A 27,543-nucleotide genomic window follows, 5' to 3' on the forward strand; every position below is an offset into this window, starting at 1 on the left:
GGGAATTCCCTATACTTCAGTTTATGTTCATTACTTCTCGTTCTTTCCCCAGATGCCACTGAGAAAAACCTGGCTCCATCTTCTTTATTCCCCCATCAGGTATTTACACCCATTGATGAGACTCCCCTGATCCACTTCTCCTGGCTGAACAGTCCCAGGTGACTCAGCCTCTCCTCATGGGAGAGATGGTCCAGTCCCCTAATTATCACAGTGGTCTTTGCTGGCCTCACTCCAGTATACTCATCTTTTTTCTACTAGGTATCCTTGAATTGAACACAGCACTCCAGGTGCTTTAAACTTAAGGCTATCTAACCTTTCAGGACAACACTCAAAAGACAAAGCTAAAATATATAACTAATTCCATTCATTGAGAAAGGGAGAGATTATGAGGCCAGCTTTGAGAAGAACTTTGCAATAGAGCTCCACTATGCTCATTTTCCACTGGTGAATATGTATAAGAACTGGCACTGAGGTTCAGCAAATTCTGGTTCTAATCCTGAATCTCTTTTTAGTTTCTTTTATATGATATTTTTCCATTAGTCAAAATCTGATTCCTTTTTTAGAGGTGCTGTGTTCATAACAAAAGCAGCAGCCAATGACCTAATTCCTTTACAACCTACTTTATTTTTGACTTTACAGCTAACCATTAAATAAGTCATACAAATTCTCGACCTGGGAACAAACTGTCATTCTTCAGAAAGTTCATCTGTCTGTATTTGGCTAACGGCATGGAAAATAGAAGCTTTGTCACTTCTTGATATTTTTTCTCTCCCTCCACTAGCATGCAGGTTGGTAACCCCTAACAAGAACTATATGCCTGGCGTTTCTATTTGAGTGACATTTTCAGTGATTGCACTGAAATTACAGCCCAGAATATTTTAAAGATTATCACTGTGCAAAAAGCTCAGAATGACAGCAAGCTTCTCAATTGAGGAACATGCATCTTTGTTCTTTTCAGCATCTACGAAATATGCAGGTCTGTGCTTTTCCTGCAGCTTTACTTATACAACTATATTTGACATTAAAACCCAGCAAAGCCTCCTACTCATATGATGAAAGCAGTACTAGGTAATGAAGTCTGGGTGGAGAACCTGACTGAGGACACTGTGAATTGAGGAGATGGGCTCTGTGCCAGCCATGACTATGGCAGCACAGAGGAAGGGAATACTCATGCCAGTTTTCGTGATGATTTATGTACCATCCTTCTTCTCAAGCCAGGACATGAGGTTGGAATCACTAACAGCTGGTATGAAACAAAATTATTTTCAAATAGTTGCATTCTACACAGAGTTATTGAGCTATCTTGATGGTGCCAGGGTGTGATGAGTGGCTTTGAAACACTGCATATCCCATATACCCTCAGTTGCATCAAATGTTTCTTGGCCACTGCTAACACTTTGTGCCCTTGAATATAGTAAGTCTATGACTTCGTGAGAACAAAAGCTCTTTCAGGAACAGTTTTGCAATACTGAGTCAACAGGAATTAACTTCTAAAACGTGGCAGTAACACATGATTAAGCTGAGACCACACTGGAAAAAACCCATGTTTTTCCATGAGCCATGGAACTCATAAAGCCCAATTTTCTAAGAATTTGTTTCACCTTGATGCTGTAATACCAGCTTCCCCCTTCTTGACATCCTCTGTGATATTCCACTGGCCAAGAGACTGAAAGGGTATGGGTGGGCTGGAGACAAACTTATGCCAGTGGGATGCCTTCTACACAAGTTGGCTTGTATGGCCAGCATGCATATGCTGATGGTCTGATGGGCTTTTGCCAAATGGAAGAATTTAGTTAACTAAATTCTGCACAATTTTCCATTGACATGAGGAGGAATACATGAGGCCCCCTCTTTTCTATTCATTTGACGATTTTCAGAAAAAATTGCATGTTTCTATTCCCTTTGGGAATTCTAACCTCTTTTAAATGTGATTTATACTGGGCAACAGGATAATACAATATTGGCAGGAATGGGGCCTGCAGATTGTGAGATCAGTTAGTCTCACTTCTTTAGTAAATCAAGAGGAGCTTCATATATCAAAATTTCCAATGATTATTTTGTAATTTTAGAGTAATTTTTATTTTATTTTTTAGTAAGTCTGTAAAAGTGTTTCTGTTCACTCTGAGCATGCAGGTCTATTTTATGGGTTGCCACCTGAGCAAACAGGGCACAGGCTTTTAAAAAAGTTTGGACTACGAATTATTGCTTCACTTAGATAAAAGTAGACCTTTATGGTCATTTGCCTAGAAAGAATGAGACATAAGTTAAATTATCATCTCATCCTATGGGAATTCAATCCTAAACCTCTAATTTCTTACGACATAGAGTAATCTGGGCTAGAATTGTTCTCTGCCCTTCTTGTTTCCATTCTGGCAATGAATGCAAGTTAGAGGGACAGACAGAAAAAAAGCTAACCAGGACAGAATATGACTACAGGTTAGTATTTAGGATACTTCATTGGGAAAGAATGAGATTTTCTTTCTCCTTGCCCAAGTTTTCTATTTATTATACAGTAGCTGCTAAATCATATGTAAAATACATGAAGAGATCTGGTGGGCAGGAAACATCTTTAAAACAGCAACACAAAGGAATGAGCAACACAGCCTGGATGTGAACAGATCTGAATTCAAATGTGAAAAATGTTTTGTTGCTTAACTGTCAGGGTGGTTCAGTCTTCTGCGGTAGTTAAGGAAGAACATGAGAAGCAAAGGATTTGGCCAACTGATCAGGAACTGTCCTCGACCCTGCCTAGCTTGCTCTGCTGGTGACAAATTCACAGAGAAAAGTCACAGACAGGCCAGTATTTTTCTTTGGACAAAAGGCAAAAAGAAAGGTTTGGAGATGTAGTTTAATGGGTAATCACCACAGAGAAGATAGATGGAGTTGTTGATTCAGATGACATGCAGAATAAGATGCGGGAGGATAATGGAAAAGGATCAAGAGTAGACCCCTGCAGAGAAAGCATAGAGAAGACATGATTCAGTAGTCAAAAGAATTATGGAAGACAGATAAAAGGAAAACTTCTGGTTTTGCTGTCATGTGTGTCTCTACATGTGTGCATGCAGAAGGGAGGGGAGATTAAGGAAGAAGAGAAGACAGTTGTAGGGGGAAAGGGACAAAGCAACTTGTCTTTTGCAATTTTTTAAGGAGCAAAATCAAGTAGCTGTTTAATTGATATTTCACAAGCTGCATATTAAATAGTGAAAGCTTGCATAGGAGTGCTTGTGGAATCACCATCCTTCGAGACTGAAATTAGCCAACTATTTCTGCTTGTCAAATTTGACATGTTTAACTTTCCATTCAAAAGAAATGTTCTAAAAACAGTCCTGAAGAACAAATCAATCGTATTTGCCTGAACATAAGTAAGAAAGCCAAAAAAGCTAGTTGACCTTAACTCTAAACATACAACAGCTGTGTAAGTTAGGAAAGTGGAAAACCAAATACAATATGTTTGTTTAGAACTCCATGAAATTTAGTGAACATTTGGAGCTGCCTAGTACACAGTAAAGAAATCCTCTATGTTTATGGTTAGGAAGCACAGTAACCACATATTCTCTTGCATGTGTTAATTACACTGAGCTAGATGTAGCAGGTCAGTCTTACTGCTAAGACTACAAAGACCAGTTAAGTATAAGCTCCTGAAGTTTTACTTCCTACTGGGGGCACTGCTAGTGATCAATTAAAAAAAGCAGAGGTAATTGTGTGGGACTTGCACACAGGAATCATTAAATTCAGGAAATGCTGCACACAGAAACAGACAATGTGTCTGTATGGAAGCATATTGTAAGAAATGCCACAAAAACGGAAAACAAAAGCAGTAGAAAACCCATGAAGGTCACCTGAATTTCACAGGACCTATTAAAGTGAAGTAGAACAGTGAAGAACTATAAAATCAAAGAATAATCCAGGTTGGAAAGGAGCTTGAGGATCCATCTCTAATCCGTCCTCTGCTGAAAGCAGTGAGACCAGACTGGTTTGTTCTGGGTTTATCCATTCATTGCTTAAAAATCTCTGATTGTTCCTAGGGTGAACAAATGCTACCCTATATTCAGTTTGAACCTCTCTTGCTACAAAGACCTGTTGTCTTTAGTCCTCCTACCATGCACTGCAGCAAGAACCTGGCCTCATCTTCTAAGTATCTTCCCTGCAGGTACTGGAAGACTGCCATCAGGAAAATGCAGGCCCATGTTTTCTTTTCTGTTTATAGCTTTAATGTCCTATTGTCATTCTCTGTAATCCAAAACTTTTACTCTCATAGAGCATTTATCTGAATTTCAAGCTGATCTTCTGATGCAGTAACTGCATGTTCATTTTATAATGTCTGTGAACCTTTCTCCCTCTTCCAAGCAAATGAAAACTATAAAACAGGAACTGGAGTTCCCTCAGTCACATTGGCTAAATGTGACTTAAACTCCATGAAAATATTAAAAAAAGATATATGTGAGATAATTACCACGTTGTTTTGACTTAACTATTAGCCTTGTTACATTGTGCAGTTCTAAACTAGGTGTTCTAAATAGGGAGGTAGGGTAGCCAGTACCAGGAGTTCAACACAGAATGTGAACTAGTCTGTGGGTTCTCGTGCTCTCAGGAGAAATGGCTGATAATAGAACAGTGTTGAAATTATGGATTTCACTGTAGGCTCAGAAAAGCACATATTATCAGCCTTCCCTAGCCAGTTTGGGATCAACACTACAAAAATAACACAAGAATAAGCAAGCTCACTGCTAAAACAATGTTGTGCATAAGAAATGATTCAAGAACATTTCATACCTATGGAAAAAGTACTTCTTGAAATTGGCAAGATTAGAACTAGATTAGCTTGCTGCAACTGCCTATTGTTCAGATGAAAAAGATTAATATAGGTGGGAATAAGATTAGTCTAGGTGGGAATTCATTTTTCATTGTCATTTTCGTAAGAGCTGCATGTTCCCAGGTGTAGCCCATTCCTTTTAATGCCACTGTCTCCTTCCCCACAGATGGAGATATTCTGCAGATGCTCATTTAAACCTACAGCTGCAGAATTAGAGACATTCTACTGGGTAGTATTAGCATTTCATTAAACTGACCTGCACAGGAAAAATGGAACTTATTTGAGAAAGATTTTTTACTTGTTAAGTAAGATAACTAGACAACAAATGTTTAGGTTTTAAACTGTTGAAATGAATGCAGTTACATCAGTAACTAATTATCACCTCATTATTCTTAGTCCCTGAGATCCTAAGGGTCAATATACCTACTCATGGCCCGGGGAGCACATACAGTATTCTCTTTACTGTGGCAAGAGACTGAAACTCCTTCCTCAAGGAAGGATACGAGAAAGTTTTATACATAGAGAAAAGGCAGCATCTTGCCTTTACTCAGCAACAGAATATACAAAAAGGTTTTTAGATTCCAATACGCTTTCCCACTTTTTTTTTTTTTTGCTTGTGCTTATATGGGAATAAGCCTTGAAAGTTTTGCTGATGTTGGTGGATTCTTTTACTTGTAAGGGAAGTGCAATGCCCTTTTTCTGATGCAACACTTGTATATGGTATAAGTAGCTTGTGAATACTAGAGAAAAACCGGAAAAGTTGCACTTTGACTTAGAACATATCCTAGATCACAGGAAACGTAACATCTTTATTTTAATTAAACCCATACTGTTTATGTGGAAGAAGTCTGCAAATGGGTTCAGAAAGACTCTAATACAATAATGCAGCAGGGCTCCAGTAGTGGAATCATGGAATCATAGAATGGTTAGAGCTGGAAGGGACCTTAAAGATCATAAAACATAAAAAAACCATCCTTTCCTTTGAAAAATATTTGCTTCATTACCTTTTTTTTCACTCTTTTTTTTAAGATGATGTATAGTTAGATGATTTTTAAGGATTAAAATGAACAAATGCAAAGTAATTTTGCAATACATAATACTCTTAAACAAGCTACTACTAAAAATAATTCATATAGCATTGCATTTTTACATGCTATTTTTCAAATTGCAGTTTAAGATGCATTCCTATGGCTAATGCCTTACAAGCTAAGAATGATCAAGCAGAAAATTGCAAATTAGGAAGGGGTTTGGGAGAATTTCTGGAAGTAATAAGTGTTGATAAAGGTATTCTTGGGAGCCAAGAATGGGGAGATTGATTCTTCCATAGAAAACTCTGTGAAAGAAGTAAACCTGACTATCACAAAACTCAGATTATAAATTCAAGCCTTCACTGGCTGTCCCGGCCAGATCAAGTATTCACTTGTCCCTCAAACATTTTTTACACTGGGGAAGGAAAGAAGAAAAACAAAGTTTACATTGACCTAAATGCATTTGATAGGAATAGGCACAGAACAATAACCTTGACACATGATAGTACAAAAGAGGAGGGGAGTGGAGCCATGGGTTAGGGAGGGGTTGTATGAGTAACTGCAGTGACTTTGTATAGTCTTCAAGGGTGAGGACAAGCCGCTTAAACTCTGTTTAAGGAAATAAAGGGCATGAGTGGACTGACTCCAGGAGAAGAGGGTGAAGCAGGAAATAAGATTAGTTTAAGCAGATTCTGTGCACGAGCTGCTTTTCAGTAGCTGGATTTGTCTATAAGGAAAATAAGTATTTATATTTTGAACAACAACTACTACTATACATATGCAAAATTAGAGGTATTTTGCATTTAGAGATGAGATATTGCTGAATTTGAACCCTTACCAGTCTTATGCTTTGCTGTAACCACATGCTTAGGTAAAAGTAAGCACTACTTAAAACCTAAGCTGAATACTGACCACACATACTCTTCTGTTAATGGTTTACATATCCAGGAAAAGAAGCCCTCAGATTTATGTACACCCCGACTGTAAAGCATATTTACAATAAATTCTGCACCCATGAGGTGACAAAGTATTTTCTTTTGCTGCTGTGACTCTACAAATGCACTGAAACCCCACTCGATCACAAACATGTGGCCATCTGCTCTCACTAGTCTGAGCTCCTTTAGAGTAAAGCAAACACCTCTGCCCCATCACAGGATAATGCAAACCAACAAGGTAAGAAGGAGGAGAAACTAACAGGCTGGCCGGGTTATTCCAAGGCCCTGTTGGGTACGAAAGACCACGTAGACAAACATAAAGCTGAAAGCAAAACAGCGGATTGAATTAAGGAAGCCGTGAGGAAAGCTTCCAAGAAAGTAAGTTAGGAGAGACTTCTAGAAAGCAGATGTAGACAAAGGCATATTTGAAACTCATAACTGAGACTGATCATACAAAAAAAAAGCCATGAAAAAGTCAATCTATTTTTTCTCAATAAATCACTGAAGACTATTTTAATGCAGAGGAATGCTGTTCTCATGCAGAAACTCTTACAGCTGTGAATCTAGACATTTGCCAAACAGTTGAACACAATACCACATAAAGTACCTATGAATGAACAAGCTTGCCATAATGTATTGCAGTTTTATTGTCATGACATAACAACTTTCAACCATTTTTGCTTTCTGTACAGACAACTGGCATACGTAAAAGAAGAGCAAAAAACATGGGCAAATGGCTATGAGAAAAAAAAGACTTAAAAATAAAGGAGGCATTATTAGAAACAAAATACTCGAGTCACTGTATGCCTTATCTTCCTGAAATCCTTGGAAACTATCAGTACCCAGTTAAACTTGCTTTTATTTAAGCAGGGTTATAAATATGAGATGAACTGGGACCTACTGACACAGAATATGTAACTGAGCTTCAATTAAAATAGCAAACACTTCTTAAATACCCATGAAACAAAGAGCTTTTGTTGGCTGACGAATCAAATCTCACGCACTCTTGAAAAGGAAGAGATATTAATTAGGTTTACGCCCGGATAATAAATTTCAGTTTTCACTTGTCCAAAAGTTTTGAGGACTTTATAACCCACGTGTTGATTTTGTTCCACTGTAGTACAGGTTGTGCATGGTAGAGGAGGAGCTGCAGCAAAGGCAAGGCAACAGAGACTCAGCAGATGGACCCAGACATGGATCAAGCTTCTCCTGCAGCTCTTGCTGTTAATGCTGCCCATCTCCAGCAATGGGTTAGTGAGGCTGCTGGGGCTGCCACTGGGAGAGCCCAAGGAGTCTGCTACATGAGGGATAGCTCTATTATTGTTACACATTTGCATACAGGACCCAAAGTTTGATCTGCAAACCTTAAGGATGTGATAAGAAATTACTTTGGGTCAAGAGCACTCCTAAATAAATAATATATTTTATAACTGGGAAAAGAGAACCTACACTGTTGGTATGAATCAGGTATGTTTTCAGCATGCTGAATAGGGCCAGTATTTCTTGCTACACAAATGGCACACACGCCTAAGCTTAAACACCTAGAGAACTTTCAAAATCAAAATTAAGCACCTGATAGATCTTGCAAATGATGGATGTATATGCTTTGATTTTGTGTAAGTGCCACACTAGGCACCTACAGATACCTGGAAATTTCACAGGAGATAGCTCAGAAGATTCTTCGTATCTGAAGGTAACATGCCCAACTAGACACATACAGTTCTTTGCACAGTAACTTCTGTCTGCTTCTTTCTGGCACCTTTCACAAGCTTGCAGTCATCTCCAACTTGCTGGACCTTATTTTTAAATCCAGGAGCAAATTAATTATGAAATCTACTGAAAACTCTCTATTATCTTGCCTAAAGCAAATTGATTGATCAGAACGCTCTGACATTCTGAATCATAATTTTAAATAGTTATCTGCTTGATTATCCTGATCATCTAATTAGGAGATTACCAGGAAAAATATGGATCTTATCTAAAATACTTGTAATTAAGATTGGTGTGGCACAAGATCAGCATATCTGATCTTAGATGAAGGTGAAGATTTGAAGGAGGAAACATTTAATTACAATATTGCTTGGGTGAAATTCACACATCTTTAAAATGTCTTAGAGTTTGTCTCACACCCTCTTTTTCCCCCAAGAAAACAACTGTTATTTATTAATAGTATATTTAAAGAGTGAAGTAGATTTATTTCCTAATTCTACATTAAGAGTACAGATTCTCCCTCTTGCCCGCTGCCTTCCCAATTAACCGAAATACTACAACTGCTTCTGACAAAAGAAGCTTTGAAGTACTCCTCTTCCAGAATAGTGGAGCTCGGGCATACTGTAACAGTGACATTGCCTGTGTTGCCTGTAAGGCTACTTACATAACTTGCAAAACTGTCCACAGTAACTACTGCTGTCAAAATCAGTAGTACTGAGAATAAAAAATGGCAACTCAGGACGAAATAGGAAAAAAAAATATTACTAGGAATATCTACAGTGAACACGTATATTCCATTTCTTCAAACCCAAGATAAAACTATTTATTAATTACAGACTTATTTCTTCCATGACATTGCCAGGATCCACTTTTAATGCCAAAAAAATTCAGCACTAAAATATTCCATGAATCCTGAAAAAGATCTCCATCTTGATTCAGGAAATAAAGCATATTCCAAAACAAAAGACTTTGGTGTCTTCATTTTTTGCTTTTATAGTGGAAAGCATTGATTTGTTTTATTTCTCATTTTTAGTTCAGTATTTTCAGTGTCTGTGAATGCTAGCTCATTATTTTTTCCATTGGGAGAAGTCGGATACAGAAATGACACCAGCAGTTCATCAGCATAGGCAATTAAATCAACTGAACTTTGTAATTAACATGTAAAGAGTCTGCAGTAGTGATTTTAATCCAGTTTTAATCAGTCCTTTGAGAATACTAGTGTGTATGGGGGGAAATTGCATAAATTTTTCTTTTGTAAATCACGGCACTTTCTCTAACTGGTTAGACAAAAGATCTTCTGAGCCATTATCTTATCTCTAACAAGGACCAGTAACAAAAATATGGCAAGCAGTCCTCTAAGTTAAATATTGAGTCATTTTACCCACTATACCATCTGCACGTATGCTTTTGCTCTGTGTTCTCCACATTCAGACCAGCATATATAGAGAAATTTCACTGAATTTCGCATTAGCTTAATATACATATAGTAAACATCTGACTTCCAGCCAGCAGTTTTCTGCTTCATAGGGAAAAATATAAAATCCCCACAAAACTCAAATTAACAAGTTTTGCATGAAATGGGATGCATGGAAAACTTGCATGATTAAAGAAAAACAACATCACAGTGTTTGACAGAATACAAAGAATATCCCCCTAATCTCACTGCCACTTGTGCCAACTTTAATTGGAATAATTCTCACTTAGTAAGTAGGAATATATCTTTGAACATGAAGAAAAATGTGATGCAAGAAAAGAGAACAATTAGTCAGAAATTAAGAAACAAACCATGTGAAGGCTGCACCCATATCAACATATTCAGGGTAATTCTTGAAAATAAATCTGTATTTGCTAATTAGAGCGGAATTTCAAGCAGCTTTTTAAGCTAACCAAGTTTTTTTTGGCTATTTTATGATCAAATCATCAACCTCTTTCTCATTCTGATGGGCTGTAATTCACAAAAGTTAACTATGGAGGGATTATTGATGTAAAGGTTTACCAAGTGAAAAACAACTTTTTTTTTTCCCAAGAATGGCAACGCTTTGAATATTTGCCATAGCTATCTTGCATTTACTTGACAAGCAAACTGAAAAATTCATGTCAGTTCAAGTTATCAGTATATGGTTTTCCAGACACTGATTTAATGTGAGACTTCACATTTCTTTAATTGTGTTTAAAGACACTTTGAATCACAGCACTTTGATGCATGTCATACTGTTATCCATGATCAACTTGTGTCTCAAATTCAATTCCATTTTTCTCTAAAGGTAAAGCTGTCTTGTCCTGTAGCCCTGTGTCCCAATAAGCACACTATTGCCATTGCTAGCAATGAGGTGCAGACTATGCTGGCTTTGCAAGTCCACAAGACTGAGGCTTGCCAGGCCTTTGAATTTTTCTTGGCCCACCTGCACCTTTAGGGAGCACTTTTTTAGGCATAATAATAATTTTTCTAATTTATTTTACTTCTCTTTTTTGTATGGTATAACCATATTTTTTATATACGGTAGTAACACAGTCATTCTGATATGATGAGATATTTAATAATGGCATAATGATACAGTGTAGAGGAATACAAAGCTGGTCTGATAGCAGAAGCCTTGAGAATGAGGACACAGGGTACAGTGCAGAGGAGTTCAGGCACGGGTTGATAAGAATAGGGGGACAAGCTGACACTAGAAATCCAAGGGCTATAAACAACTCACCAATGGCCAGTTACAGAATGCCTACATTGAGCTCAGCAAAATGAAGGTAGTGAAGAACAATATTCAAAATATATAAAACCCACCAAGTCGATTAAACTTCGTTGTAATGTGAGCTGGCAGACCAGTGTGTAAACAGCCAGGTGCGGAACATTAGTAAACATGTAAAAATGGCTCAAAGTGTATCCTAAAGAAGAGAACAAAGAAACCATTAACACCAATGTCATATTCCTCCCAGCAAAGAACAGCAAGTAGCCGCAGCATGAACATTTCACTCCTTTCAGTGAAAGACTTGGAGCACTGGTGGTTTGTTGCAATGCTCCCCCTTCCTTTCAGTTGGAGGCAGACTGGCATTGGTGACCTTAGTAGACAGAGGCAGCAAAAGGATGAGCAGAGAGAAAAAGGTAAATCTTAGGAATTTTTGCACACAAAAATTTTCATTGTATTATTATATGTGAGACTTCTTCTGAAATCTGTAACACTGTAATATTTTTCTTTTCTGTAACTGTTAGATCTAGGCTAGTAAGGATTTTCTTTGATTAGACTTTTCTATTATAATAAAAATAAATTCAGAACTTTACATATAAAAGGTGTTCCCTTTTTGCTCATATCAAAATTGAAAACAGATTACCCCTTATCTAGGACTTACTCAAACATTCAAATTTTATTTTCAATTTTCTGACTAGTCCTTGTTAAAATCTCATGTTATTTCTCATGGAATGATGTTTTGAGAGCTGTTTTTCAGATATAATCTCTCTACTTGATTTTCCTAAAATCTGTGTCATCATATCACATACACAAACAAAAAGACCATGGCAAATACAACAACACCATATGGCTGAGTATCGCAAATATAGGATAGAGATACATAGGTCATCACAAAGAACTTCCAGTTCTTGGTTTTTACCAGTCTTTGAAATAGGTTTTTTTTCCCCACAGCATGCATATAAAAAATGGTATACGTAATTGCATGGACAAAGAGGTGAGGGAAATTTAAAAGATTAATGTATGGAACTTATAGACAGATTCAGTTCTAACCCAAATCAATGTAATGTTTTCTCATGCACATTCCTCCACTGGAACTGCTTATATAGTCAATTATCTGGTTTAGCATTTGTTTCTAATAGTCTTCATAATGTGTAAACCATGCGTTAGAAACAAGACAGTTGCTGGCCTGGACTATTGACTAATGCGTAGTTTAGTGTGATGTTGCTACAGCAACCAAGAAGATGGAATAGCATGTCATATATCATTTACCCATTACTTGGAACGTACAGCTTTCTAAAAGACATTAAACCAAGCAGAGGTGCTGTGATGGAGGAGACGAGGATGTCTAAAAGCATTCTAAAATAGTTTCCATTGTTCTGGAAGTCCAGGGAAGTAAATCAAAGTAATAAGCAGCACAAATAAGAGTTAAGTATTTAAAAATAGAAGAGTCTTCTGGTTTTAACACATTATATCTGTATTTCTCAGGGTCTAGTTGCCAGAACAACACACTTCTAGATCATAGGCAAACAACCTAGATTTTTTCCTTCAGACTTCTAAGAAGTCAATGTTTGTGGCCCACACTATGGCACGCAGAAATCCTGTAAACCAGATGCTGCACAGAGCACAAGAGCTACTGTTGGAATGAAAGCTTGAAAGGCTTTCAAAATAGAGGCACTGAACTTGCTCCAGTGGACCTCCTCAGCAAATACATGTGCCTTCATTAAGAGTAGTCTTGGTCCCCCAATGCAAGCTCCTACTCCCTGCAGATACACCAACTAATTTGTAAATAAAACCAGTATGTGTTTTTGCAGTGGTAGTGGTGGTGATGTACAAATCTAGCAGACAAATTGGGAAAATTCAAGTTGGTAAATTTCATGACTTCATGAAGCTATTTATGCATTGGGTTTGCAAGGGATCTGGAAAACATGCAGTTTATAATGGCTCTGTGAAAAAAAGTACCCATGATTGGGTTAAAATTTTAGATTCACCAACAGGGTGCACATTTTGGATAAGAAAGTGAACAAAACATCTGGGAACGAGCCTGTGGATGTTTTCCAGACCACAGCAGAAAGATTAATGAACTAAGTCTGTCAGGCTCAAATGGAAGCTTACAGAGGGACTGGATAAGGCTTTGATTTAAGAAAAAAAGAAGAAAGAAGAGCAGTAAAACAATCTATAGAGTGGATAGGCCTGCTGCTCATTGTCAAAAAGGATATAATTCTTTGCTTATGTATAAACACAAGAGAGTTTCATAAGTATGTAATAAGGGAACATTTTGTACTGCCAGCAAGAGGAGAAATTCTGTAAGCAATGGAGGATGCCCAGTCTTTTTCTACATCTGAAGTACCAGAGGGTTTCTAGCAGTCACGTTCAGAAGAGAGACAAGTTTCTGCATGTTCAAGACACTCCCTAAGAGCTCCAAACAGCGAAACCTCTTGAGTGCCCAATGCTTGCTATACTTTCACAACATTCTTCTGCACAATGGAGAACATGCTGCAATACTTCATTTCAGGGCTGAAGGCAAATGCAACATGAATCCAGGTGGTGCATAGCACCTTCCTTACATTTGTGCAGGTAGGATCATGTTTTTTAAAATGTCACATTCCACATGGACATCACTGCCTATATGCCACGAATGGACGGGACACCAGTGTAGGAGAAAAGTAAAGAAACTATGACTATCAGAAATCTGAAGACAGGGACAACTGAAGTGGAGTGAGGAGAAAGATTGTTAGATGCCTTCACTTTGGGGAGAACTACGGAGCCTGTAACTATGCATGAATCACCATCATGTGCCAGAGAATAAAAGGGGCCATCAAGGTATGTTGTAGGTATCTCCTCAGAGGGAGATTTCTATTTACACAGCTGTCGGTATCCTTTTACCATGGTACACCACTGTTCCAACAAAATCTCTAGCCATCGACTCATCTAGGTTTACAATTCAGAAACAACAAGATACAATTACCAGCTAAATCCAGCCAGCTGGGACACCCCTTCCTCCTTCTGGCAGGGAATATCAACACCAATCAATTATTGGCCTCCACCCAGCCTGTTATTTGACTCACATACAAAGAAAACTCTTTCCTTCTTGAAGGATCTGTCAGACAAAATTTAGCCAACCACAAAAAGGAGCAGAACTCCAGTGAGTATGTTACTTTATCACCTAATACAGAGGACAGAGATCCCAAGACAGTGCAATAAATCATGGCTCTGGAAGGAGTCCCTAAGGATGCCACAAAGGGTGGGGGACAGTCCTGAAACCAGGACAGAAGCTGAATGCCATGACTAGTCAGGCTTTTGCAGCAAAACCTCCATTGCAACGCTTGCTGAGTGTGCTTCAAGCCACTAAAGAAAAGCACGTGTGCTAGCAAGTGGACACATGCAAGGCTGTCATGGATGTTCTGGCCAAATGTAGGATTCTGATTAGATCAACAAAGACTGGCAGCCTTGCCCCGTGTTTTTTCCAAAAAAATATTACAGATGGAGGCCAGGGACCCCGACATATCATGCTATCTTTTCTTGTAAGGCATTCCAGGATGCAAGCAAAATCTCTTCCCTCAAACACTACTACCATATTGCCCAGCAAACGGACCCCTATCTTTGGGCGAGTGCATCGTGAGCTGAATTAAAGGCAGGCCTGCAGTGTTCTGTAGAAGACATAGCAGCACCAACTGCATATTCTAGAAATAGCAGAGAAAGAAGGTACAGGACAGCAGAGTTCCTGCCTGAGCCTTATGTTACACAACATAAGGACTGGAAAAGGGAAAATACAGATGTCATTTCTGGGTCACTACTGCGTGTCAGCTTTCACGCAAGATGCTCATTTGCCCTTGACAGAAAAGCAACACACAAGCAAGAAAAGTCTGGGCAGCAATAAAAATGAATTATAGAAAAAAAAAGAAAAAAAAAGAAAAAAAAAAAAAAGAAGGGGGGAAAAGCCCTGCTAGCACAAGCTACTGGAGGTAAAATCTCATTGAGGTACAGCCAAATGTCCTGTGTGGCCTATCACAGTGTGCCTTGGCCAGAGCATTTTCTGAGCTTATACACAAATTAAGGCTGTCTAAGTACCAGTGTAAAATCCAAGCAAGTCCTCTGTCTTGTCATAGAAGGCTGAAATAACACCCAGGAAAAAGCTTTCTTTTTTTTAAACCATGCTGGGTTGACCTTGGTCAGCTGCCAAACAGCCATGCAGCTACTCTTGCCCTCCTCTTCAACAAGACAGGAGACAAAAAAAAAAAAAGAAAGAGTAAAAACCTTTGTAGATTGAGAAAAAGACAGGGATGTTATCTACCAATTACCATCTTGAGTGAAACAGATTAAACCCAGGGAAAATTAATTTAATGTATTGCCGACAAATCAGATTTGGATTGTGAAAAGAAGCAAAGACAAAATTAATACACCACCTCTTCCCCACATGCCTTTTTCCCAGTCTCAACTTCAGTCCTTCATTCCTGACTCACAGAATCACAGAATCACAGAATTGTAAGGGTTGGAAGGGACCTTCAGAGATTATCTAGTCCAACCCCCTTGCCAAAGCAGGTTCACCTAGAGCAGGCTGCACAGGAATGTATCCAGATGGGTTTTGAATATCTCCAGAGAAGGGGACTCCACAACTTCTCTGGGCAGCCGGTTCCAGAGCTATGTCACCCTCAAACTAAAGAAGTTTTTCCACATGTTCAGACGGAACTTCCTGTGTTGAAGCTTGTGTCTGTTGCCCCTTCTCCTGTCATCAGGCACTAAGAAGAGCCTGACCCCATCCTTTTGACACCTGCTCTTTAGATATGTATAAGCATTGATGAGGTCTCCTCTCAGTCCTCTCTTCTCTAGGCTACACAGATTCATATGTCTCAGCCTTTCCTCATAAAAGAGGTGCTCCATTCACTTGATCATCTCCGTAGCCCTCTGCTGGATTCTTTCTAGTAGTTCCCTGTCTTTCTTGAACTGGGGGAACCAGAACTGGGCACATAACTCCTTTACTCCCCACCAGTGGTCCGGGGGGGATTGGGGAGCAGAGGATTATGGTCAGTACACACTACTTCATCTCTGTGACTCATTCCTCCTCATGCTTTTTCCCTATACTACACCCCTGCTTCAGGGGCTCTCTGAAGAACTGCTGCAGTGTGGGTCCTCTCCACAGGCTTCAGTCCTTCAGGAAAAAAATCTGCTCCCATGTGGGTCCGCCAAGGGCCACAGTTCCTGTCAGAAGAACCTGTTCCTGTGTGGGCTCCTCCACAGGCTGCAGTTCCTTCAGGAAATGCCAACCTGTTCCAGCATGGTATTCCCACTGGCTACAGTGTGGGTATCTGTGCCACTGTGGTCTCTTCCATGAGCTGCAAGGGAATAACTGTTCTGACACTTGGAGCATCTCCTTCCCTCTTCTCTGACCTGGGTGTTCACACTATTATTTCTTACACTATTGTTTCTCACACTTTTTTCCTCACTCCCCTCTCATTGCCATGGAACTTTTTACCCTTTATTAAACATGCTTTCACAGAGGTGCCACCAGCCTCACTGATAGGGTCAGTTGTGTCCTCTGGTGGGTCTGCTGTGGAACTAGCTGTGTGTGCATGAGCCAGTCCCTGACCATTTCTCAAAGATGTTGCCCCTACAGCCCCCTGATGCCAAGACCTTGACACCTACACCTAATACGTCCACTAACATTTCTGATGCGAGTGCTGCGAAGTCTGTTCTGGATGGCTGGCTTAACCTCTTTGCTCTATATAGCTATGAAAATACGGGATAAGGAGGAAGATGAAAGAAGAAGAGTCTGCAAGGGGTGAAGGGAGTAGATTTAGACTCTCAAGACTAGGTAAAAGAAAAGGCAAGAACAGTTATGGTACTGGGAAACTTAAGCAAGATCTTTTCTTGGCTTTGTAAGAAAAGTCAGTCCCAGGCTTGGCAACAGCTTAGATGTGGGCCTGGAGACACAAACAGTAAGGGCCATTGCTCTTTACTGTTCTTTCATGGACTGCAAAGTATTCAGCTGCCTTCCAACAATTTCATCCAGGCTTGTATTAAGCTGATTTTATGGACAATAGTAGTAGGCCTTAAACCACCTGATAATGCACCCAGTAGGTATCTGATAAGAAGCTGTCATCAGAAGAGGGGAACACACCATATGGCAGCAGAGCTGGGCATAAGCAGTAATAATCTAGGTCAAAACATTCATGTCTTGACTGTAAATCTCTGCATGGGAACAGGTTAACATTACGGCCTAGAGGGAGACTCTGAAGGCCTGAAATATGTGAATCACAGTGTTTCACAAAGTATACAATAAAGCTGAATTGCTTCAAGTAGCTTGTAAGTTGTCAGAGTATGATGTTCTCCAGAGAACACCTATAGTTATATATTTCTCAACAAAACCTCTGGCCCAGCTGGTCATGTCACATCATGGAAAGCAGCAGTGGTGTCAGGACAGCAATGGCCAAAGAAATGAACAGTTAATGGATGGTCTTGAGCACGTTTGGTACAGGAACAGTTACAGGAACAGAGCTTGCAAATGGTAAAATAGCCCCAAATCTTTCATGAGTATGTTGTGGCCAAATGATACCTCCTCACTTCCAGATCAGTATGGACACTCAGGAACAGTTCTGAAAAGGCAGAATTGCTAATTATGAATTAATGAAATAAGGCCCAGAATGGTCTTCCACATCCTGAAGTTAGTATCCCATTTCTAATAGTCCAACACCTGAAGAATGATGCACTCTGTCCACAGATGATGCTAATCTGACCTCAGTGTTGCCATCATTCTACTGTTCTCGTGTGTTCTCTGTGAAATGGACAGAGAACAATTTTGCATTGCTGAGTGATACTTCTCAGAGCCACAACAATAGGGAAACTATGTGATTGTGCATTCAGCCAGCCTGCATCTCATCCTTTTCCAGTTTCACATGTGTCAACTTGTTGACACAAAAAAAAAAATAATTAAATGTGGACATTTAAGGCAGTAAGTAGGGCACCCCATACAACAGGCTTATGTGCTGAGATTATGAAGCACATGTAGTACAAGGGAGGAAAGTGCTGGGTGAATCTTCCTCACAATAATGCAAGATCTCTGGAGTAGCTTTTGCTTTAGCTATAAAACTACCTCTATCTCAACCCAGAAGCTCTCTCACTTTTACTCTTCTGGTTCTCTTCCCCCAGTCCCACTGGTGGGGAGTGAGCAAGGGGTTACGTGGTGCTTAGCTGCTGGCTGAGGTTAAGCCACGGCATGCTCAAAGGCCCCTGTCCTGTTTAGACAGAGCTGATGAACTCTGGAGGTGCCTACGCATCTCTAAACAGCTTAGATCCCAAACGATGTAGCAGTTGTCTCAAAAACCATTAACTGCCAGCATCAGCCCTGGGAGGTCAGGCAGTAGAGAGAGGCACATGTAAGGCCTGGCTGGTGGAACCAACATATTTGTTACCAAATACAAGGAGCAGGTTCTAGGCCCAGTGGAACGATGATCTCCTTAGGGAAATTGATGCCTAATTTCCTTTCTACAGTACACAACCTAAGCACAACATTTTGTAAAGATGTGCAGTAGTCATTACTAACAAGATTTTGATAGAGAAGGATTTAATTAAGAAAATTAAAGTCCTGAGCTACAGGGATAGCAAATAGCAAGTCTAATTATCAAAGCATTCCCCCAAAATAAATTTATATCAAAACCAAGCAAATATCTCAAAACTAGTAAATAGCAGCCTGGGTTAACAAAAAAACCCAACAGTGTTAGCAAAATGAAACCAGTGTTATCCACTTAACTGAAACAGCATGCTCAAGTACAGGAGGAGGCTTTGATTTCAAGTAAAAGGTAAGTAAGTCTTTCCATGGCTTCAGCTTTTCCTTTTAAGCATTGAGACAGCATCTGCATCCTCTAAAAGCGATGGCTTTGGTGAGACATGCCTAGACAGCTTCTTTAGACCAAGCTATTATCTCTTGGGTTGTCCCATCTTAAAAAGTCCATTTACACACTTGCTTTATCTAAGCCCCACCATTCCCTGAGAGCTGGGGAAGTCTTCAGCTGCTTTCAGATACTCTCCCATGACCTGAGACTGTTCCATAAGAACATCGCCTGACAAGTACACCCTCCTGATTTCTCAATCAAAAAAGTTTTTTTTACTTACTGCTCTTATTTCTTATTTAGTTGCCAGATATGACTATACAACTATGTCATTCTGCCAGAATTCTGGAAGTGCATTACTATGAAGTGAGTATGATCCTCAAATGCTTAGTTGGTAGGTGTTAATTTCAGAAGACACTTAATTGTCTCCAGGTTTATTCTTCTCACAGTTCCTGTAAAGCCTGATGAATGCATACTCACAATAAGTTCTTAAAACCCAATCTACAATAAATGCACTTCACAGATTAAACATATGAAGTATTAATAAAGTTGTGACATTCTTCTTAGATCATTGTTTAGCAGTCCTCTATGTATCACCCTTTTTTCCTGACACAATAAAAACCGAAAACCGGGACACCTCATACTTACACGTAGGAAAGAGAACCAGTAGCAGGCATGGCAAGGGTTAATGCTGATAAACTCGTGTCAAATCTGATTGTGACTTTAGGGGACGGCAGCAATCAGTAGATATTTGCAACTGCTTTAGAAAGGACCTTTTTTTTTTTCTTTAGAAAGAATCATAGAATAAGGCCCCCTTTCTTGTTGTTAGTACTGTAATACAGAATAAATCTGATCTTGATCATGCTGTTCCAGATCCCCACAGACATTAGCTTTATCTTAAAGCGTTTATAAAGATTATGAAAGATGTTTCACACTTTGAAGTTGTCTATCCTAACTGACAAAAGCAAAATCAAAGATTTCATACTTCGAAGTGATAAGAAGTTATTTCATCACTGTGGACTGGAGTGAGTTGAGTTAGACAATGAAAGACAATGATCAAAACCCTTTAATTGTTACTTACATGAGGGAGAAAAGGAACAGAGAGAAAACTGCAGAAAAACACGTACAGGCTAGCATACCTCTAATTAGAGGTACTCCTATACAAATCAGGGCAGACACTTTCAGGACACTCGGGAGGTCTTGTAAATTTAAGTTCTGCATAAACAGTAGTCTTACAAAACTCAGAATATCAGAAGCTACCTTTGCCCATACATTCAAATCTCCTACATAGGGACAGTGAATTTGAAGAGGCAAATATGTTTTCATCTTTAGAAGCATAACAGAAAAGTGGATCTGTGTTTTAAATTTCATTTAAACTGTCTGATCAAATTAAAGCAGCCACTGCTAATCTAGTTTCACTGTTCTACCTCTAGCAAGTGACATAATTTTAAAACAGAACTGAATGACTAAAGCAATAAGATACCAGTTTGTACAGCTAAATATAGAGAAGTGAACTCCTTTCAACTGCCCATATTTACATATTATTTCTCCTTAAAGATACTAATTTTATAAACTTTTAAAAATTATGAAACATCCAAAATATTTCTTCCTTATAGACATATTTTGATTTTATTCTTCTGTACCAGGGTATCAGGTGTCTTCTAACTGTAGGGAAAAAAGATTAATTACCTACACACATAGATTGCTAAGAATGACTCAAATACAACCTTTTTACTCTCCCATGATAATCTGGCCTTGACTGACTTGCAGAATACTGAAACAGAATGTTGTTCTGGAAACAATCTTACTGAACTCGGGACAGCAGGCAGCATGAGGGAAGAATTACATCAGTGATATTCTGTAAGACTAGTTCAAGACTGCTGATGGACAGCCACACAATTATTTATTAAGTGACAACAGTGGGTTTTAAAACTCTGTTCTTATTTAATGCAGACCAAATACAGTTTTGATAGGTTAAAGAAGAATAAATATAAGAAAATCTCCTGTAAAACTAAGTCACTAGAGAGCTCTGATCACCCAAAGATATTTCAAAAGACCAAGTATATTATTTCAATTTACTTAAGAGAACAATTCCACTGTATTACGATGACAAGTACACTCTTCTTGTAAGGCCAGAACATTATAAATGTAAGCTGGTTTTAGACAAGCTTTTTCTTTAAATGTTTTAATGACTTATTCATCATTCATTAACCATGTCATTGTCCTGTATATGCTAATTGCTGCAGCTGTGCCTCTGCTGGGCCAGGCACCTCACTCAACTGGACACTGACCCTGAGTTTGAACTTGAGCTCCTGGCCTGATTCCCAACCTTCCTCATCCCTATGGACTTGTCTGGCTACCTGGGCTCATGGCTGAACCTGGCTACCATCACTAGGCTTATTCAGGTATTGCAGGGCTGAGGCCTTTCACAAATTATGAACACACATATTTCTGACACAATTACAAGCTTTTGTCTCTACCTGGGCAGTTTCTTTCTGGGCAGCATATTATATGTTTGAGAGCACAGCTGGGGCATTTTGACAATATGGCTGAGCAGATCAATGAAGTGGGGAGGTCTCACTGTCCTCACTCTCCTTTCTCCTGGACACGTGATCCCTCTTCTCCATGTGCCAGCTGAGCTCCAACCTGACAAACAACTATCTTGACAAAAAAAACCTCTGTCAGGTTAGCAAATAAAATCAGCTTCATAAAAGGCCCAGTGAGCATCAAAGATGGTGCAGAGGAAGTAGGGCTCTCTGGTGGGTAGGAATAAAGGGGCAGAGGGAGGAGGGGGGAGGCAGGACCTCCCCTTTTAGAAAAGCATTTTCTAGCTTAACTCAGCCACAGCGTCAAACCCAGTCCTAAAAAGTTATAGCCAGTTGCATGACTGATGACTGTAAAATCAAATTGTGCTATGCTACATTTCTCTAAGAATTTATGAAGGGAGACAAAAGAGAGTGGAGAAAATCTGTCATCTCCTTGAATAGTATATATATAATGTATGTGTTCTCATCAGGTTTTCTAGTTAATAAGCCAGTACCCGCAGTAGTTCAGTAAAGAAAAAGCAAAGGCTGCACAGAGATGTTCAGGAAAACCAAAAGATTGATTGTATACTTTTCATCAGCAGGCAATGTTCAGCCACCTCCTGGGAAGCAGGTCGTCAGTATGCATAGAGATTGCTCCGGAAGACAAATGCCTTAATGATTATTGCCCCCTCCTCTCCTCCTTTCCCTTAGCTTTTATTTCCGAGCAGAAGTCATATGGTATGGAATATCCCTTTGGTCAGCTTAGTTCAGCTGTTGTGGCTATGTCCCTTCCCAAACTCTTGCCCACCACCAGCCTACCAGCCTTTGGAGGAGGGCTGCTGGAGAGACAGACTTGATGCTGTGCCAGAACTACTCAAGCAGTAGCAAAACACTGGTGTGTTATTAACACCTTTCTAGCTATAAACACAAAGCACAGCCCTATGAGGGCTGCTTCGGTGAAAGTTAACTCCATCCCAGCCAGACCCAACACACTTACCCAACCCAATCCTTCCTGAACTTGCCAAAGCCGAAAAACACCAAACTGCACTCTGCAGAACCCAGGCAAGCTGCCTAACCCACCAAACTACACGATGTCACTAAGTTTTTATGACTAATACTTATACTTAGTTTTCTTTATTGAAGAAAAGTATTACACAAGGGCTCCAAGAGGTCTGTGAGAAGTGCATAAACGCCAGAAGTGTTTCTGAAATTACCACTCCCACTCAAGTGCATGTTGCAGATTGCCACAGTGCTGGACAGTCAGGAATGTTGCTGGATGCTGGATGAAAAAATGGGGTAAGGAACTAAGAGAATATGAAAATCTTACCTCCATTGTACAGAGCTGGGCTATAGAAACATATATAGTCTTCTCTTTAGTATGACAGTTAAACATGCACGATTATTAAACAAAGTTCCCAAAACCTTTATCTGGGATTATACATATGGGAGAAAAGCAATAGTGCATGGAAAGAAGAGCGCAAGTTCAAGGCACCTGCCCCACTTGGCACTCTGGCAACCTGTACTATTCTAAGGAAGAGGTCAACAAAATAGAGCTTTATAAACTCAGTGACAGTTACCACTAACATGGGCAACAGCACTCTGAAGAGGTGTCTGAAAGGTGGGATTATAGACCTATGTCTGTTTCCTTTCTTCCCATTTTTTCCCCAAAAAACTCCCTTCACTTGCACACATCAGCAAAGACAGCCAGGCAAGCTGGAGGAGCACTGGCCAGACCTGTCATGCTGGTGCTGCTCAACCATCAAAACCACAGGGCTTGAGGGTATCATGGTCTCCCTAACTGCCATAAAGCACTTTGTTCCCACCATAGGCAGCACCTCAGCTTCACAAAGGCAAAATTAAGCCTTTCACATTTTTCACTGATATGCCAAAAGCTCAAGAGTGAGAAAATCTAACACCCCTGCACACATGAACCAGCTCTGACGGCTGCCTAGATCTGCAATGAATACATGTCCTGCAGGCAATGAAATAAACAGTGGAACCAGACAACTCCAAAGAGCTGACGCAAGTGTCATGGTTCAGTCTTCAAAAAAACACTTTGATTTAAGGTAGATCTGTAATATATCAGCACTCTGACTTCCAAGGATCATTCACAGACTTCTCTACAGAGGCAACATGTGGGAACACAAGTTGGAATAAATCACCTGATTCAGCCAAGCCACCTGCTATTACGAATAACCATATTGCATAAGCCTGTTAATGAACTAATCAAGATACTTTTTAATAGCAGTTACTTCTTTGGCTCTCACTGTTCTTACTGGGAGGTGATCAACCCTTCAATTGCTTTAATGGAAGCTACAATGTCCCCTCTCAGAGAGAAGACAGTAGGATGGGGCTTTGATGCCCCTGCCAATGGTAGGAGGGGTTGGAACTCAGTATCTTCAAAGGTCCCTTCCATCCCAAACCATTCTATGATTCAATAATTTTATTCCTTCTCAGACTTCTTGCCAGGGTAAAAAAGATTATTTTTGAGGTATCTTCTTGTAAGAAAGGTTACTAGAATAGTAAGAATAGAGCTTTTCTTTGCTTCTGCACTAATTATAGTTCATGTTTCTTGAATATGAATGAGTAGAACTTAACAAATTATTTTGATGTGTTCATAGAACTTTGCATAACATCATTATCACTCCTCTAATTCTGCTAGAAATAATTCAGCTGAGGCAAGCCAAAGCTCCTAGGATTGTACTTGCCAAAGTAATTTGCTTGTGTTTCCAGCTAATGAGCTTCTGGCTGAAACACTAATTTTTGTTATTAGTCCACTCTGAGTCCTCGCATTCCATTCCATTGGATTTGCATTTTGTACTACTGAATTTCATTCTGTTTACATTACTGTAGTTCTCAAGGTCACCCAGTTTTTCCCATAAAACACTTCGACACTGAGCGTGCACTTTGCATGACCAGGAAATTTCATCACCATATTCCTAGCTTTTGTTTCCAAGTGATTAAAACGGGTATTAAAGATTCAGATCCAACTCTACCCTGAGGAATTTCAAAGCTAACCTTCTCCTACACAAGAGCTTTCCTTTCATTGCTAGTGTCATTACTGACTGAGGTACAGTCCTACAAATCCTTTTCTAAATCTCACTTTTCAATCTCATAGTTTCCTATGTGTCAACAAAAGATACGCTTCACTGAAATTAGATGAGATTTCCTGCACTTCTACACAGACAGGTATCAGACTAGTCAAGCTTAAACTACTTCAGCATTTAATTCTACTCTCCCTTTATTTCTGTATTTGTATTTACCTTAAAAGACCTGTCCTGAAGTTCTGTGAATTTTCTAAACTACTCTGCACAGTGCATACTTGCCTGCATCTTTCCCCTTTAACATATTTTCTATATATACAACATTCTTGAGTCATCTCATAATATTCAAGAACAAACAGGTTTTATAATTACATGCTCTGCTTTTTTATATCGCTTCTACACAGCTATGTGATGGAGATTCCCCATTTCCCAACATTAGCATGGGAACTCAACAAATCATTTGTAAAAAGAAATCTTGTGTGAAACATTGAAAAAATAAAAACCCCAAGTGATGTATAACTGTACAAATCAATGCAGGCAAAAAGTTAAACATCTACTGAAATCTGTACAGTTTTATGAAATGAAAAACAACTCTGAAACCCGACTCTGTGTGTTGCTGTGTGTTAGCTATTTGGGGCACTGTTCTCAGATTTGTAGGCAGTATGTAGCGGCCTGGCTTTGTGTCACTGTTTCTAAAACACCCTTGTTTTTGTGGTTCTCAGATCTTTAAAATTATATTCTGGTATTGTCTTACAAAGATTGGCTTTAGCTTAGATGTTTGCCAATTCATAATTTCATCTGCTTCAAAGATGTTCTGAAGTTTAAAACCAAATGTTTGTTAACTGAAATATCTTATTTCTCAGATATACAGTTTCAAGTTATAAACTTGGGTTTATTTCTTCTATTCAAGGAGTAAAATTCTCACAAACCTCGCAAAATTATACACATTCTCAACAAAATAAAAATGCCAAGCAAACACACACAGCTTTTGTGAGAACAAATGATTGTAAACAAAAACTACTTTTTTTTTTTCTGCTGATAATTGTTTCTAAAGACATACAAAGTTTTCAGATGGCCTTGCAGGGCTTGCTTGTCCAACTTCATTCTGTAAATCTGAGGAAAATACTTGAAAAGAAATTACCTACATACATAGATGTAGCACCACATCTAGCTGTAAGAAAAAAACCCAAATAGAGAAATAACAGACCTAGTTCAAAGACACAGGGTGTTCCATTATATTAAATAGAATTGACTTTCAAATATTCTTTTTACATGGACTTGATCCTATGTCTGCTTCTTAACAAAGCCTGAAATGTCTCTTAAGTGTTTCCTCTGGAGTTTCTCCTTTCAACTCTGTGTCTCTTTTCATTAGACACAAAACCTAGTGGATATTTACTAAAATATAGGCTGATTATTCCAATACTTAAACGGTGGGGCAGACACATGATTTTATTTAAAACACTGGGAATTACAATTTTTGAAGAAATGTTCCATTTAAAACTCAAATTCAAAGATTACATACAGTTTTGGTGATGATATGATACAGACATATTCTATAATCCTAGGTAATAGGAATTTTGTGTCAGCAGTAGCTTGCCCACAGCTTAAGTTTCTAGGTGGATACTTGCAGCAGGGCGGCACTCCACATACTCTACTTCTTATTACTTAAGTAATTCCCACGTTATTTGCAGACACAGAGTTCAAGGATGAAAGGAAAAATCAGAACATCTAGTACCATCTGCACATCTGGGGCTAGTACATTTCATCTATTTATCCAAATAATTTGAGATAATACGTATCATCCAGAAAAAGGGCAGAAGTAACCGCGTGATCTTACCAGGCTCTGTTCTTAGGCAGCTTGCACAGATTTCAGAAACCTTCTTTGACTCCAAATCTCCTGGCTGAAGTGCAGGGTTGTGGCTTTCCCCCTGTCAGTTGACACCAAAAAAATATCTTGTGTCAATTTTCGGCTTATGACTTGCTTCTCCTTATAGATACCTACCATAAAGTCCTTATTTAGACATTTTCCCCGATAATTTATCTTGGCAGAAGCATGATGCTCAGAACAGAAAGGGTATTGTTTACTTTTAAGTTTCTGATTTTCTGGTTTGAGGGTCTGGTGATTTGTTCCTATGACTTTAACCCCCATATGAAAAGGCTTTTAATAATTTTTCTCCTTATGCCATTACTTAAAAATTAAGTCACTTATTCTTTCTAAATAATCAGACTGATTCTCCTCACATTAAGACTCTGAGTTCAGCTCCTCCACAAATACTGTAGATCTCAGCACTCTTCTATTTTTTCAGCATTCATAAAATGTAGGAACATACTGAATGTGTAAGAATGCGTTTTGTAATGATGTACAGAGAGATTGTAGGCAAAATTACCCTGTTACAGAGGCAAGCTTGTTGAGATCTTATGTTAGCCTACACCATCACACTGACAGTATCCAGTTGCTCATCTTCTCTGAAGCCTCAGCAGCTCTCACAGTCAGGGACACAGCCTCCACTCTGTAAAACTTACCTTCATTACTCACTCCTTGCTATCTACCATTTTGTACCTAACTATGTTTAACACACTGTGTGAATGGCTCTAAGCTATCATGTGACACAAACTGCCATGGAGGATTGCCACTTTCTCATCCTATTTACCTCCATGACAACTGTTGGTCACTTTACTCAGGAGTGATTTCATTATTTCTTTCATCATCAGGAATTAATCAAGCAACAGCACATGAGGTATTGCTCTCTCCAGAGGTCTTTTGGAAACACCTCTAAAGAAACACTATTAGCACTGGAGATTTACAGTGTATTTTAATCCATTCTTGAAGCACTTACTGTTTTAAACAGAACTCTGAGCAGAAAATTAAGACGGTTTTCAAAGAAAAGATATGTTAAGGAGTATTATATCATTAATGTAACTCAGACCTTCAAGAACCCTTACAAAGAAATATTGCCTTGGGATTTAAAGTGGTCACTGTA

At 39.1% G+C, this 27,543-nt stretch overlaps 1 protein-coding gene across 6 annotated transcripts in view; it reads right to left on the reverse strand.

The window, feature by feature from the left end:
- Positions 1-27,543, reverse strand: part of PRLR (prolactin receptor) — a 164,401-nt gene that overhangs the window by 43,120 nt on the left and 93,738 nt on the right. For 5 of the 6 annotated variants that reach the window (XM_014953984.1, XM_014953985.1, XM_014953986.1 and 2 more), the window contains one exon: positions 26,400-26,490. The gene's annotated coding sequence lies outside the window, so the exon portion shown is untranslated. Of the gene's footprint in view, positions 1-11,185; positions 11,287-26,399; positions 26,491-27,543 lie in introns of those variants that run through there. The other variant, XM_014953987.1, reaches the window with a different exon arrangement.

The sequence above is a fragment of the Calidris pugnax genome, unplaced genomic scaffold (genome assembly GCF_001431845.1).
Source record: "Calidris pugnax isolate Ruff unplaced genomic scaffold, ASM143184v1 scaffold178, whole genome shotgun sequence".
NCBI classification, from domain to species: Eukaryota; Metazoa; Chordata; class Aves; order Charadriiformes; family Scolopacidae; genus Calidris; species Calidris pugnax.